At 40.6% G+C, this 16,725-nt stretch overlaps 1 long non-coding RNA gene across 3 annotated transcripts in view; it reads right to left on the bottom strand.

The window, feature by feature from the left end:
• LOC147150137 (uncharacterized) overlaps window positions 1–16,725 on the bottom strand; it is a 126,427-nt gene that overhangs the window by 84,236 nt on the left and 25,466 nt on the right. The gene's annotated exons all lie outside the window — the stretch shown is intronic.

Raw genomic sequence — 16,725 nt, 5'->3', positions numbered from 1 at the left:
CTGGTGATTGACGCATTCAACGGCCAATGGAATTCTTAAAAAAAAAAAAAACATGGAAACTGTTTTCAACAAAAACAAACACCGTGCATAACTTGCATAACACACACACTTTCAAAGCCCAGCGACATCAGGGTTGTGCGTCAGAGCGCACGTCATCTCGCGTCACCTTCTTTAATTTTTCTGCGTTTTTTTTAAGTCTGGATGTAGGATGTGATAGCGCCAAGAACTCATGATTGTTGAAGCATTCAAAAGTAGCAGCCTTTTCCACTACATATGTGAACATGGTTGCAATGGGATCACCCAAATGGCACACTTTTGGTTCGCCTGGACATCCCCTTAGTAAAACTTGTGTAAAATGCTCATTTTCTGTCGTATTATTGTCAAATTTGAAATGGAATTGGAGGAGCCTTTGAGCTGTAATCCTTTTGTGTTATTTTAGTCCACCACCTAATAAAACATTTTCCAGGCAGATTTTTGGAAAAGCAAAAAAATAGGCAGACATAAAATCTGCCTTCTTTTATGTATTCAAACTTCCATAATTCCGTGCCGGTACCACTTAAAAAAGATTCTGACAGTTGAGGAGAAAAATTCTAAGTGTTATGTTCTAAAAGAGACCAAAACGATGCTGATACTCCAAATGGTTCAAGTACAGCTTCAGTTTTACTTTGGGTGCACCTTTTTAGGCGTTCAGGTGAATATATCAGGGGAGTGACAAGGGTTTTTGAAGAAAATGTGTTCTTGCAGAAGGTTGTATCAAACAGTTTTAAAAAAGGTTGGTTACCCCTGCCCTAAAGTTACTACTGTATTAGCCAGCAGGCCATCATACCACAAACAAAGTTTTGTCAACTTTGGTGTATTGTTTTATTTGTCATTTAAAATGAAAAAAACGTTATATAGTATTATATAGTTATATAATATAGTATTATAGAAACACAGGTAGCTACAGTAGAAGTTATCGTACAGTTCATCCAGTTATGGCTTGCAATTTGTAATGGCAGAACATGTGCAATAGAGGAAAGTTGGAAAACAGTTAAACAACACCAAAATTGGACATTTATACAGAAATTCATGCATGACATTAAAGCATTTAAATAAACCGGTAAATCGGTGGAAATATGAGAAAACTACAGGCACAGCAATCAAAACAAACTTCAGAAAAGGAAGAACAAAGGTAATGCATTCATTCAAAGTAGAAGAGGGAACTTTTCTTGATTTCATCCAAACCCAAGGCTGCAAACATAAAATAATAACAGACCACATATTGAGGTACAGTATTGCTGTTATTGTTCATGTTAAAGGGGACAACATGCGATCAAACTTGATTCTTACGAGCAAAATGTCTGTCTTTTCACAAGAACTTATCTTGCAGCCTCATATCAGGGAAGAAGCAGATGCTCTTAAGGCAAAGAGGGAGGTGGGAAAACAAGTTGTATGCACAAAAAGCTTTCTTTCATGTAGGTTCGGCATTTTCCAGGAGCCAGGAAAAAGCATATTTTCAACAAAAAAATGACAGTGAAATTTCTTGGAGGATAACATGTCCTTTGAAAAAAATCTGTGACGGCTGCTTTTACCAGCAATGATGTCCAAAATCAACCGGAACGATGTTGTGGAAATCTGTAATGCAGTCCCTTGTTTGTTGTCTTCTTCCAGGGCAATGTCCGCTCACGATGCAAAGCAGGCCAATTATTGCAATTGAGACGTAACAAGATAATTGCAGCAAATAGAATCCTCATGCCAAACAGATGCACATGCAATTATCTTGCAGTTCAACACATCAGCCTCATCCAATTCTCCCTGGTTACAGTATCTGAGCGGGGCTGGTGCTGGCATCCCCAGGCACCGGTGCATACAGACTGCAGCCCACACATGCCTACCTTGAGACTTTGCTTCCCTCTCCTTGTGTAGAGTATTGCTCTCTCGTATTTATTCCATATATATGTCTTCATCCAAAGAGAAAAACAGTGACAGAGAAAAGGAAAAAGTGCAGAACAAATGTTTGCAACAAGGCAATGAGACAAAAATTGTCAGTGCTCCAACCAGTCGAAATCCTCCATCTTTTCATTCGCAGTCATGTTAGAGAATTAGCACCGGCTACTCAGCCTTTGTGGAGGGATTTACGTACACCCTCCCCTGCAAATTTACCAATACCACCTTCCACTCCCCTTGCCAACCCCTTCAGCCCCGTCAGTATAGCACATAAGTTTTTTCCCAGCCAGTCATCGCACCCTCTTTGTGGGTGTGCTCGTTTAGTTCTGTGTGGTCATGAGTGTGGTGCACGTTGTGCCAGCTTGCATAGCAGGAGAGAGAAGGAGGGAAATGCCTCTTTGTAACTTAGGGGAAGGCTATAAAACCAGCACAGGCGCCCATAAATTATGTGGATTATTTGCATATTCCGCTCATAAGGTATTATGCAAATGCTAACCAATTTGCATAATGAATCCAGCTTGTTGCCAGCATCGCTGCGATATTAAAACAAACAATGGTAGATCCGCACACATTGCAGCAGTTTGTCGATGTTTTTTCCTTGTCATTGAGTTTTTAACTACATTACAGCACTGTCGCTAATTGCGGCGCGCAGTATTTGTGAATTTTGATGAATTTCCCTAAATTAGTCGTTTCCGTCTCGGCTGTTAATGCGAGGGGCAGCGATGCTAATTAAGAGCAGTGGGCATGCCCCTCCTCAATGCGGGGGAGGGTATTAAATAATTAAACCACATCTCCGGTTTTTAATCAGTGCCTTAGTAAACGAGCAGAATTAAGAGCTGTGGCAGAGACATGCAGACGTGACTAAGATTTAATTATGCGGCAATGACAAAACCGCTAAACGAAGAAAAGGAGCGTTTTTATTTGGATCTTTGTTAAATCGATAAATACACATTTGTTTAAGACCTCATCGCTACGCCTTTTATGAATGTCTAATGAATGTTAACGACAAGGCAGATGGTCAAAAACATTAAAAAAAAAAAGCAAATGAAACACGATCATTGTATAATGAAAGACAAAAGGACCGCATTGTGTTTGGGGAAAAAAAAAAAACAATTTCAGTCAACTGCAATCTAAAAAGGAGCTTGAAATTTTTACTGCGTGCTGTGGCATATTCAGACGCAGCTTACATTACTTTTGTCGCATTGAAGTGTGCCCACTGAGGCTAGCGATTCTCCCTTTCTCCATCCAGAACCAATGCGGACGCAGGGCGACCCACGAACACAGCTAACGCCAATTTGCACTCGCGCTTTTAGAATCAATTAACCCGCATGTTAATTAATGTCAAGTCCGTGGAACAAAAGAGGGCAGCGCTAGATGGGTGCACCGGGCATGTGGAAGGAAAGCAAGGAACAGGAGGAGGGTGGGTGAGAGGGACTGAGAAAGGGGATGGGCAAATATGGAAAAAAAAAAAGAGCGAATGCGCTTGATGGCAGAGAGAAGTTGGCACAGTGCCAACCACTCAGTGGTAGCATCAAGCCAGACTTGCGTTTGCACTCCAAGATAGGTGCTTAGATGGAGCTGGAAGTCAGGAGGATACCAACGTCGTTTTGGCAGTCTCATGAATCAGATACTTTTTCCTTCATCTCGTTTTGGATGTCTCTCTCTGGGCAAAAATATGTACTTGAAGGTTGATCTCGCTTGAGAACATATTCATGCCATCACGCCTCGTCATGGCGGACAGCTGAGACTCTGCAGATGGACATTGGAAGAAGCCACCAGAAAGAATTGCGGAATGGACTGACTGATCGATTAGATGCGAAGTTGCTTCATGCGCCATGATGGAATCATGGCCACCCGGCGAAATACAGCAACGCGCCACATCACAGAAGAGGCGAGACAGGAAGTGAACCCACAGTCAAGGGTATTGCACCTGAGAGGATGACAGACATGTTGGCAGATCTCTGTTGGATGAATTAGTCTGAAATAATGAAACATAATCAATGGCATTGTTTTGTTGTTCTAATAATAATGTGGGTGTGGCGGCGGCACAAAAGAAAACTCCTCCTACTCTTTCAGACGAGCTCTCTCTCTAACCAACTGAGGCACAGCGCTCCGTGCCAAGCAGCAGTCGACCATCTGGGCAGGACGCGCCATGCCAGTTTGTGTGGAGCCTTGGACATGGACGTTGGCGATCAACGCCATTTCGATGTCAAAGTTGGCAGCAATGGACTTGATGGAGAGGAGCAGCGATGTGGCCTTGACAGGTCCAAAACTGGCATGCCAACTGGAGTGATACAACATCTAGCAGGAAAAGTGATGAAGGACAAACAAAGCGGGACATGCACTACAACTTTTAACCCAATCGCCTCATCGACTGTTGGATCTGTCGGATTCTATCGTTGGATCACGCGTCGCTTCACAAAAACAAAAGAGAAAAGAACAAACAGGAGCGACGGCACCTGATATCACTAATTAGCACACCATTTGCTTCGTTAATCAAGGCGTCGCTTCTGATCAAGGGAATAATCCAACGAAGAATCATTAACGGAAATTTAAAAATGAGAAGAGTGGCGAACCAAAGCGGGTGACACTTTCTGTGCCAAACCGTGAAAATGTCCATTTGTTATTGCATTGGCTGGCAGCCATATCAACCATGCCACTGCTTCAACAGATGCTGCCAGTCTTGTCTGAGGAAGGGGAGGGGGAGAAAATAGACCTGGGGGACTGACTAAAGCTCTATGGCAGCTGCTGAGGCAAACATGCAAATGAGAGGATGCATATTAATGAACTGGCAAAACAATTTGTAATCAACAAAAGGACACGATTGAATCCACTTTTTCCCCCAAGTGATGATAACCATCCTTAGATGATTTTGGGAGTGCAACAAAGACAGTGGGGCTTCTATCTCAGCAACAACCACAGCAGAAAGGAAGCACTTTATTTTTGCTTTTTAATCAATATTTGCAGATAGTACCACAAGACTGGATATCCCTACAGACTGAGTACGTCAGACAGAAGGGATGGCACACCTGCAAAATGAATGGGCGCAGAAGGCACAGGCGACTGAGTTCAAGAGGCACTGAGGGGGAGGTGCTGGCCTGTCTGCGCCCAAACTGAGGCTAGTGAGGCCGTGGGAACTCATTACAGATCTCACACCCACATCTCCACCACTTTTTTTTTGTCCCCTTATTGCCAACCACCCAAAAGAAATGAACAAACTCCACCCTTTCAGGATTTCCCCCTCTGTGCTAAACTATCATAAGCAGATGCAATGCCGGCTTAACAGGGTTGACTTGGCAGTCCGGGAAATGCTGAGGGTCCGAAGGAGCAGTTCTTTGGTTCCCGAGAGGTCTGCTGGCATCGGGCACTGAGCCAAGATGGGCATCGACGCAACGGCAGACAATGGAGGATTTTTTTTATCAAGTTCGTTTTCACATTCGGAATTAAGGCGGAATTAAAATGTTAATCAGCAATGCTAGGATACCCATCCGCATCCAACATGAACTCTTTTTTCCACTGGATTGAAGAAGAGGCATAGTTGGGAAAAATGAATAATTAAGGAAGTCATCCAAAAGGGAGGGATTATCACATCTTTGTGCTTGCTTCTCTGCTATGGCATGCACAACCAAGATGCCCGAATCTGGACGTAACGCCATCAAGGAAGAAAGCATCATTTTTGGAATTGTTTTCGGTCATCTCAAGCGCGATAATTGGGATGGCGCCAAATGCGATTAATTTCATTTTTAATTACAGTGTTCTATCGTCTTCACGGAGAAACGCTTGGCTTTTCCAATCTTCGACGCTAATTAACTTTGGATAATCATCTTTTTATTTAATTCCTTGGGGGATGCTAATTGCGCTGTGTCTTCATTACACAAATGGATTACAAAAAAAGGGGGCTTGCACGAGCAAGCAGAATGGAAGGGGAGGTGGAGTGTGTGCATGTGAGTTTGAGAGAGGGAAAATGAGAGAGGGAGAAAAGAAACGCAAAAACAAGGATATCTTTCTTGCTTCGTTGTATTCCAGTAGTGATTTAACGGTATTGGCAAACAAGCAGAGAAAAGCTGCACTGCCAGTGACAAGGAGGGCTCCCCTTTTGGAAAACATTTTCTTTCTGCCTGCTCTCCAGAGTGCCAACTGTCACATATAAAGACAGCTGCCTTTACCGCGCCTGGATCATACAACACTGGAGCAAGAAGAACCCTGAATGGATTCTAAATTTCTTCTCAACTGGATTTTTCATGCGTTATTAAATGGAGTCCATGAGAAATATAGATTTTAATTGTACGATGATGTTGGCGCTTGGGCGAAGCGGAACGCAAAGGGGAAAACCAGACTGTGGCGGGCACTGGCTAATGTCCTCTGTGCTTAATCATCCCACCGCAGAGTCATTTTATGCATATTTCATTTGCATATCATTAAATCGCTAAGGCATACTGGCAAATGGCAGTGGGGAGTGTGGGGGTGGAAACAGAAACGGGTAAAATATTTATAGAAAAAAGGCGACTCATTAGCCGATGACAATCCTTAACGCTTGTTAACGTTTAACCTGTGCCTGTTTATTTCTTTTTTTTTTAAATTCTTCAGTGTTAATTAAAAACATGCTCCGAAGCTTTATGGCTGATTCATTGGGAACTTTACTACACAAGGATGTAAAACTGATATGTTTTGGGTACATATCATACATGGCAGACTCAATACATACATATACTTATTATAAGCTTTTTTTTTTTTCCTTGATGCCTATTTGAATGGCAACTGGTTTACATAAATGCTTAAACAAGTGTAGAATGCAGGGAACCCATAGGACTCATGCTGAATGCAGACTGTGAGGGAGGCAAGTAAGGGAAGAAACTGAAAACATAAACCTAAAAAAAAACCTGAAGAAAACAGTTTATAGAGTTCACAGCTAGCTAATGAATTACAAAATAAACATGTTTTTTTTTGTTGTTTGTTCAAATCAAGGACAGTTCCTATTGAGAACATGGCCAACAACGATTTGTTGTTATTGCACGACTCAAATCGCAAGCCTCAACGTATTAGTAATTATCTTCAAAGATGTCAGGAGTTAAACGTGTGTGACCTATTAATATTAACAAATAAATTGGGAACGCAAATCGGTTGCGCAGTGTGACACATTTTTCAGATTAAAAAACAATATATTACAGTATTAGAAGCGCGGAGAACAATTCCATGGTGGCATTTATTCCACAGAGTCTTGTGTGTCTAATTGCGGATCCGCCCTTTTCCAGACATCCTTGCTTAATTCTCTTCCTCTGCAAAGGCAAATCCCCCCCAAAGCCAGAATATTCAAATGAAGTGAGCTTCACGCCTCACACAATTAGCCATGTTTAGTAATTTGAGAAATGAGCGCCGCAGGGGATGAGGAGGAGGGGGCAGTACAGACGGCGGGCTAGCAGGGGAAGCCCAGCGAAGTAAGTGGGTATGAGCATGGCGCTTTGTAACCATGGCACATGCAGATGTCGCTGTAGTTCTTCCAAAAGCACCTACTGTACCAATCGAGTGCAAGGGAGGTAACGAGAATCTCGTTTGGGATCACACACCTCCACCGTGCGTTTCCTAGGGGTGTTAGCATCTGAAGTGCAGTCTGGGAAAAAGGCTTGGCAGCCAGTTGGAGGGAGATGACGTGGGTGGAACTAGGGCGAGGGGAAATCCCTCACTGTTTGTGGGAATGTGGATACATGTAACTGTAAAGTCGAGGCATGGAAGGGTTAAGCAATATCAGGGAGGTGTCTGGGAGTTTCTAGACAGAACATGAAGATATTATGCAGAGTGCTGGCATTAATATGCATGTAGCGCTCATGATTATTCAGCTAGGCGAGCAGTTATATCAGTGGGCTGTTCTGCCATGCTGTGGTTACTGTCTGAAACACGTTATCCACCTAGGACAAACACAGAATTCATTTATTCCCTTTTTATTAAAATGTTTATTGGTCATATAAAGGAATGGGCATTTGGAGCAAAGGCAGCAACAATAAGCAGCAGTAGGATAACATCATTTTTGCCCAAGCGATCACTTCATATAATCCACTAATAAGGACTTGTGGCATGTTGTAAAAGGAAAGCTATGCCAAATACAATATTTGTAATTGTTGCACTGACCTAATTGAAAGAAGTTAGAGGAAAAATAAAGTGTGTACGAATAGGGCTAAAAGTTTGAAAAGCTACTGTGTTCCACTGAAAGTCAACCTAGGCCCTTTTAATAAAATGTCATGTCTGATGTCTTCAGATTAATTGGTACCTTGTAATTCTTTCCAATTAACATTAAAAGGTGTGACCAAGGCAATCAAGTTGATCAACAGCGTGTAGCCAACTCCTTATAAACCAACGTGAAGGTCAACTGTCAATCAACAGACACAATAAGATAATATCATTCTCAAAATCAGCAGTAGGAGGCCATTAACACCAGCATGAATGGCAAATGAAAGTAAAGCAAATAAATTGTCAGAATGAAAACTCCCCTCTCCTTTGGCTGGAATACTGTAAATTTAAAAGAGTTTGGACCTGGCTAAACCACAGCCCACGCTAGTTACTTTAGCATTGTACAGAAAGCCAAGAGAACCATCAGACTAAATAGTGTCTTTAGCCTACTGAGGGCGTGCCTGTTTGACCTGAGTAAACTTCCTAATATAAGCACTAATACTGACAGAGTAGACTTTGGCATGTGAATAAGTCACTAAGTGCCATTCTTGACTCCTGTACGTTCAAATCTTCAGGGGTTTAGGCATGTGTACATTTTGTTATCAGTGCAGCACAAAGTGAAAAATTTACAGGATATGATAAGTTGCCCATTGAGGTCAAAGTTTAAAAACAGAGGAAAGAAGTGACTGCAGAAGATGACAGAGGAGGCCGAGGGAGCGTGAAAGACTGCATGAGGAGAGCTAGTGTGAAAGAAATGGTGTGTCAGTGCTGTGTCCCACCGGACCTGAACTGGGCGGCAAGCAAGGGAGCCATTACATGCGTGTCTTTGACAGCTCATTCTCATTACGGCAGCAGACAGTTAGCACTTCTGCTCTCAGCCTCCAGGATTTTAATGCAGACTACATCATCTCCTCCTGGAAGGGGGTTGGTTGTAGATTTGACAGGACTAGAGGACAAAACCTTGTATCTTAGCTATGTGGGGACATCTTTAGTTGCGACGAAAACAGAAGGTGCATTTTGATTATCCATTTTAAAGTCCCTGTAAAGTGAAAATAAATACATTATATAGCCATAAGTGTACGCTCACCTGCCTCGACTCGCATGTGAATTTAAGTGACATCCCGTTCCTAATCCATAGGGTTCAGTAAGACGTCGATCCACCCTTTGGAGCTATAACAGTTTCAACTCTTCTGGGAAGGCTGTCCACAAGGTTTAATAGTGTGTTTATGGGGATTTTTGACCAATCTTCCGAGTGCATTTATGATGTCACACACTGATGTTGGACGAGAAGGCCTGGCTGAGTCTTAGCTCTAATTCATCCCAAAGGTGTTCTATCAGGTTGCAGTCAGGACTCTTTGTGGGCCAGTCAAGCTCATGGTCAAAAATTCCCGTAAAAACACTCCTAAGCCTTGTGGAGAGCCTTCACAGAAGAGTGGAAGCTGTGACAACCAGGGAAGATGCATTTTCGGGTTGTTGGCCTAGCTAGCTAGTTAACTGCACACTGTAGTGGTAGAAACGGGGCCTTGTAATAATAACTAAATAACCCCCACTTGCGTGGGATAACCACTGATGTGAACAAAGGCGCTCAAGTTTTTAAATAAAGGAGGAGGGGTGTTTAAAGCTATATCTCCACAATTCAGTACTAGTAGTTAGTAGTCTGATTTTAACAATTATCCTCAAATGTGTCATGTATGTAGAAACAGACCGCGATCAGCTCGGCTTCAGAAAACATGTGAGCCATGATTGGTCGTTACATGAGCCCTGAGCAACTGAGATGTCATTTTCAGTCAACAGAAAGTGGCAAAATGGCCTCCCCTTGAGGTGGCTAAAATTGATGGATTCTGCTGTTTAACTCGTATTCCACAAACACAGTATTAATCAGAATGTCATGTTTTGACTAGTAGAGGCTCATAATTTGGAAATAAATATTTTTGGGTTGACTTCCACTTTAACCTTTCATAAGCTTTCCACACAACTATGAAACTGGTCAATATAAAGATTAAATAAGCTCCTTTTTAAACATAATGTGCCTCGTAGGTCTGGGCAATATGGCTGAAAAATGTTTCACATAATAAGTACTTAATATCAGTCAATATTTATGATCATGTTTGTGTACTTTTGTACATTGTAATGTAGTGTAATGTGTAGTTTCTCCTCCAGCAGTGCATTGTAAATGCTTATTTGCATTAGATGCTACCCCAAAGCAGTATTGTTGATACACTTACATTAGCATTCATTTAATGTTCATACAGTTTAAGTGTAGTGAACTCATACTCTCTTGCAGTTCATGCATTAGCATTGACCTACCATCTTAAGATTACTTTATCTTTTTAGTGGACTCATTATTGCCATAGTCCATTCATATTTAACGTGCCTGATTCAGACATGGCTAACACTGGCGCTAGCATGTCAAAGACAGGGAACTCCTTTACTTGTACACCACGTCTCCATCCGGAGGTGTTTAATCGGGTTAATATGCATGACGTCGCTGTCCTGTGAAAAACACTTTATGTCCAATTTGGGGGAAAAAAAAAAATCACGTTAATGCTATGTCTGTAACGCAAAAACCCATATAAAAATAAGAACATTTTAAAAAATGGACATAAGTGTTTTTTACACGACAGCGACGATAACATAATTTTATTGTAAGAGTTATCCTGAATCGATTGGTCATTTGAACAAAGTTACACCTCTCTTTCGCTCCGCTTGAGTGTGCTGCACGCACGCGTTATTGATTTAACTGCTTCATTTGTTTGGATGATTCTTCTTTGTTAGTTTAGCGTCTGCTTCTTCATTAGTTTAACTACTTCTTTGTGTTCGGATGTGACTGCAAGCTACAGCACGCACAATCGTACCTATATAAGATGGGTACTTTTTTTTTCTTTTTTGAAGACAACCAAATTTCATGAATTCTTTGCTTAAAGTTAACAACATGTCAGCTGCATTACTCAGTTTTGCTTGGATTTTTGAAGTCAGTCACAATAAAGCGGGAATCAACCCAAACATATTCTTTACAATAATATGTTCTATGAGCATCCACTGGTCAAAACACGGCATTCTGATTTGTATTGCATTTGTGCAATATGAATTAAGCAGTCAAATCTACCTGTTTTAGCCATGTCAGGGGGCGGCCATCGTGTGACTTGCTGTCAACTGAAAATGACATCACAGTTGCGCAGGACTAAGGTAATGACCAATCATGGCTCAGCTTCAGAAAACAGGTCAGCCGTGATTGGTCGTTACATGAGCCGTGAGTAGTTGTGATGTAATTTTAATTCGACAGAAATGACAAAATGGCTGCCCCCAGAGATAGCTAAAAACGGGTGGATTAACTCTTATTCCACAAACGCAATATTTATCATAATGCCTTGTTTCAACTAGTGGGCTTACATAGAACATATTATTGAAAAAAAATATGGTTGAGTTGACTTCCCCTTTAAATGTAAAGAAAACAGGAACTAGAACCTGAAATTATAAGGCAGTACTCCTGCATCACAAAATCTTTCTATAGATTATATATATATACTTTCTCAGTAAGATATACGATAGACCTTTGTCTGTATCACACCCCTAGTTGATTGTTAGAGTTTCAAATAAGTCTCCAGCATATGACGCAGAACAAGAAAACTATATGGCGTTTTATGATCCCAAGAAGGACCTTTACAACCCACCAACAGGCTCGAGTATGTCCAGCGCTGGCCATGTATGTCCTAAGGCAATGAAATAGTTTTCCATCTAACTGCTTTTCTCCTGTTCTGCTGCTGGGTGACTTGATAATATAGTGAATGCAAATGAAACAGTAATTTTACCATTATAATCGAGGCGAACAAATAATTCACAGCAAGTCTACAGCAAGGAGCGGACAAAAATTCATACTGCTTGAGTACCTGAGTGCTGTTCCCGAAAAACAAACAAAAAAAAAAAAAAACATTCTGACTTTGATATGAATATGTAGAATTCATTGTTTTCTTAAGGGACAGTAAGAGCCCAACTTAAAGTAAAGAGTAGCTTTTGATATTTTTATTTAATTATGCATTTTTTTGCTGAATTTTCCATAAAGAGAGATGTGGTTGTGGCTCACGTCAATGAGTTGTGGAGTAAGAAGTAATGGAGTTAGGTTAGAGTAACACATTTAGGAGAGTTAAGTCAAACATATACAGGTACAAGAACACACATAGAAAATTTGGAATTCCTTGTATCTATAAACTGGCTATAGCTGCAATTATATTGAACATAATTTATAATAAATTAGGTTTTAAGGTAAGAATAATGTTGCTCTGTGCATGCCCGCAGATATGTACGTTGGTACAGAAACAGTATTGTTCAGAGCCCAAATATCCTCATTACAATTTACTGTGATTTTGCTTCTGTCAATGACCAGTACATCCTTATTTCGGAATACCTCATCATAGAAAGAATGTTACAAAACTTTTGGGCTCATATAGAAAAACTGAAACTACTTCGTCAACCTCTCATTGTTATATGCTGTGTGGTCAGAGACCTTTGGCCGACAGCTTGACCGGCTATCCGTAGCAAGCTGGAGGCTAAATCGCCTTTCAACACTCTCACTTGTGCTCACTGGTGTGGTACAGCTAACAGCAATGCTTGACTTCCGTATGAACCCAAAAACCAAATCAGAAGTATCATACATAATATAGTAAACCCTCGCTATTCGCAAGTGTTAGGAACCAAGTATCAACAAGGGGAAAAAAAGCCTCCAAGACTCCAAATTATGAAACACGCTAATATTGTTTCAAACTCATCTTACATTACCCTTTAAAATAAATGGTTTACAGACCGCATCACATTCAGAATTACAATTTTGCAGGTTCAATATTATCAAAGGAAAAAAAAATGTATTTTATACTATATTGATTGTTAATTGATTGACACTCTGGTCAAAAAAGTCATTTATTTTTAAGTACAATTCAGCATACAAGAGTATCTGGACCGCAGCCAATCAGAGGATCTCACCCCTCACGATCCCTCATTGGCTGAGGTTTTGATATGCCTGTTCCGCGAGTGAGGCTTTACAGTTGAGGAGACCTTTTCCATTCTCCATCGGCAGGTTGCACATGGTGCAACCTCAGATTTTTTTTCAGTTGCACCATTGTGAAATTTGGGTGCCTGGGCACCCAAATTGGGTGCACCCTAGAGCGCTGCACTGATCAGCATCTTAGGGCATTACAAAAAGAGCCCACAATATGTGACTAGCTATGAATGCACTAGCTGTGTTTTTCAGTGAATATGGAATAGTAAAATTGGTGATTCATGAAAATAGCGGGGGTTTACTGTACAGTAACTACTGGAAAGAGAATGACAAAATTTGATATATCACTCAATAGTGTGGAAGACTGGGCTCAACAACATGGATCATGTAGTTGTTCATTTCAGGTACCAAATATGTACTGTAACAAAGATTGATTTTGATCTGCATAAAATGTGTCTAATTCTGTGTAATACAAACATTCGCTTCTTTCTTTACCCACCCATTTACGAAACAGAAAGTTCATTTGATTGTAAAATATGCATGGGATGAACTAAATCCTAATTAAGGGAATAGCTGTACAATGATTTCTGAGGAACCTGACTCTGAAACTTGACAAATAATTGTACAAAAGTTTTCGAAACTTGCGTTTCAAATGGACAGCTAGTGCTTAAATTAAATGAATTGATTCATACGCAAATGATTGTTGAAAGAGTGATGTGTATGAATCTCTTTGATGGATCTGTCATGTCAGACAAGACAAGGCGACGTACACCGCATGCCGCTTTCAGTGCCCCTCAACCACACGCACACACTCACACACATGCACAAACACACAAAAACAAAAACAGAGGGTGGTGCCACTTTCAAAGTCACCCAGGAAATTCCTCTTCATAAAAGCTCCTGAATGTCCTTTTGTAATCCTGCTATGTATTATCAGTACGTTGCAGCTAAGTGTTGCAATTAGGCTCGGCCTTTTTCATGCAAATCAGTTTGACAGCACAACAATCAGTCAGCTATGCTATAGCTCCTGCTTCCTCAAACCTCCCCTTCTCCTCTACCTCATTTTCTTTGGCATTTACAGAGGTTGCCACATTTGAATTATTTATCATGTAAGGTTAGCATATGTGCCACTAAGGCACAGGCCTTTACTTTTCATTGAAGCACAGTGTTGCAAATGTTAAATACAATATGTAGGCCTTCCGAATGCATTCTGCACAACAAAACATGATCGGATAATATCATATTCAAATCAAACATGGGGTATTGTTGGCAGAAGCCAGCTACTGTATGTCAGTTCATGAAAAAAAAAAAAAATCATACAACGCTAAGTACTGGCATCCCTCTCTTCTACTTCATATATTAATATGGAATATTATCATGTTGCCAAGGGCCACTTGACAGGGAGCATCACTACAGTCAACATCTTCCTACCTAAATAACACAAATGGTCATTTTCAATGGCTCCTCAATGGTATAGCGGAAAAGAGTGTCAGAGTACATGCTTACATTGAGACCAGGGGGAGAAAGGGATTTTATTTTCATTTTTATGCAAAACAGCAGAGCTGGGCACTTTACCCTTTTTCTGGTCTGTCCTCCGTCCGCGACCTGGGTACCCTTCCGTCCTCGCCCCTCTCTCCTTATTCATACAAACTATTGTCCTTAATCCTCAATCCTTTTAAAGCGCTTCCGTCCTTACATTCCCCCCCACGATGAATGAGGTTAAGTAACTTCAATTCTAGCAGTATTTCTAGTCATCTTTGTTAAGGCAGAATTCTCAACAGATTCTGCTGGTCTACTTAAAGGGGGGAAATCAACACAAACATATTCTTTAACATATTCTTTTCAAGAATATGTTCCAAGCAGGCCCACTAGTTGAAACACGGCATTTTGATTAATATTAAGTTAGTTGGAATAGGAGTTAAGCAGCCAAATCCAGCCGTTTTTAGCCATCTCAGGGGGAGGCCATTTTGTCATTTCTGTTGACTGAAAATGACATCACAACTACTCAGGGCTCAGGTAACGACCAATCACGGCTCAGCTTCAGAACACAGGTCAGCCGTGATTGGTCGTTACCTGAGACCTGAGTAGTTCTGATGTAATTTTCAGTCGACAGAAGTGACTAAATGGCCACCCCCAGAGATGGCTAAAAACGAGTGCATTCATTCTTATTCCACAAACAAAATATTTATCAGAATGCCTTGTTTCAACTAGTGGGCTTGCATAGAACATATTCTTGAAAGAAATATGTTTGGGTTGACTTAACCTTTATTGAAGTGCTTTTGAGTGTTCATTAAAAGTGATCCAGCTTTTGGATCCTTGTGAAGTATGTGCTGTTGGATAGATGCTTATTGGGAATAATAACAGATGCTATTTGTCCAAAAGATGAATCCCATCAAATCTCTCCATAGTCTTGTATGTCTATGATGAATAGATGGAGCATCTTTGCCATTAAAATCTAATTTACACATTTAAGACAAATGGAGGAAAGCGTTATGAATAATAGCTTCTTAATCAACATTAAATGGAGAGTCAAAACAAGGTGTTGATGAAAATAGTCTATGTCATAGTATCCTATTTTGAAGGCCCAACAATGAACACAAACTGAGATTTAGTAGCAGAATTTAGAGTTAAGATTCATCTTGTACATTCGAAAGATAGTCAAGCACTAACATTTTTTTCCAATGTCCTGAATGATATACTTGAGTGATTTGATCTTGAGTGCTACATACTTTTTACTTTTACTGGAGTTATTTTCTTAAGATGAATTACGACTTGTAACATGTAGCTTACCTTTTACTCAATGAATATTTATCCATTATTGCTTGTCTGAGAATCGTTCAAAGATTGCATGAAGGCGTGTCTCCAGGGGAATTACTTCGAAGGGATGGACTTGGAGTTTGTAATCTGGATTTGAAATATTTAATTTGTGACACCAGTCAGGGAAATTGACACATCTCATAATTGGGTTTTTGTAGACTGGCACTGGTGACCTCCAGTGGCTCAGTGTTAGGGCTCTAACTGAGAATTGAACCTGATTCAGCATCCATTAACTACAAGTGCTCTGTAGGTATCCCAAAATAAACAGACATTTCATCTCACTTGTCTTTGAGATGTCTTGAAACGCACCTAGTCTGGAGTGTTATTATTATTATTATTATTGTTATTGTTCAAGAACAAGCAGGGTGACCACAATAAGTCCATTCTGCTTCTCTTGGATAAGCGTGTTCATGCATGACCATGGGGCATTTTCATCTTCCAGCGGTGGTGTCTCATTAATGCCGGGCTACTATAAACTCATATAAATTCTCCCCTTCATCAAATTCTATAGCGACTGTAAGTTCAGAGTCAAAACGGGGAGACAGCAAGGCAAAAATCAGAAGGAAATAACTTCATGTGATCTTTTTTTTCTTAGGGTCAAAAAATGAATTCTGATATCAAGGGAGAATTTAAAAGTGTGGCTGAGGCATAATATTGTATGTGTGTGTGGAAGAGGGCATGGTGTGTGCCCCTTTAACATGGAATCTCAATCTTACATAGTTTTGTTCCTTAAAAGGAAATCAGGGGGCTTAGCTAGAGCAGTGTCTTGAAAGTCATGAATAAACATCAGGCTCCTTTTCTGTGCGTGCATCATACATCACAAGATGACA

This window comes from Filicampus tigris, chromosome 3 (assembly GCF_054856515.1).
Source record: "Filicampus tigris isolate MCC_2025a chromosome 3, RoL_Ftig_1.0, whole genome shotgun sequence".
Lineage (NCBI taxonomy): Eukaryota > Metazoa > Chordata > Actinopteri > Syngnathiformes > Syngnathidae > Filicampus > Filicampus tigris.
The sequence above is the reverse complement of the archived record's forward strand: the minus strand, read 5'-3'. Positions and strand labels throughout refer to the sequence as shown.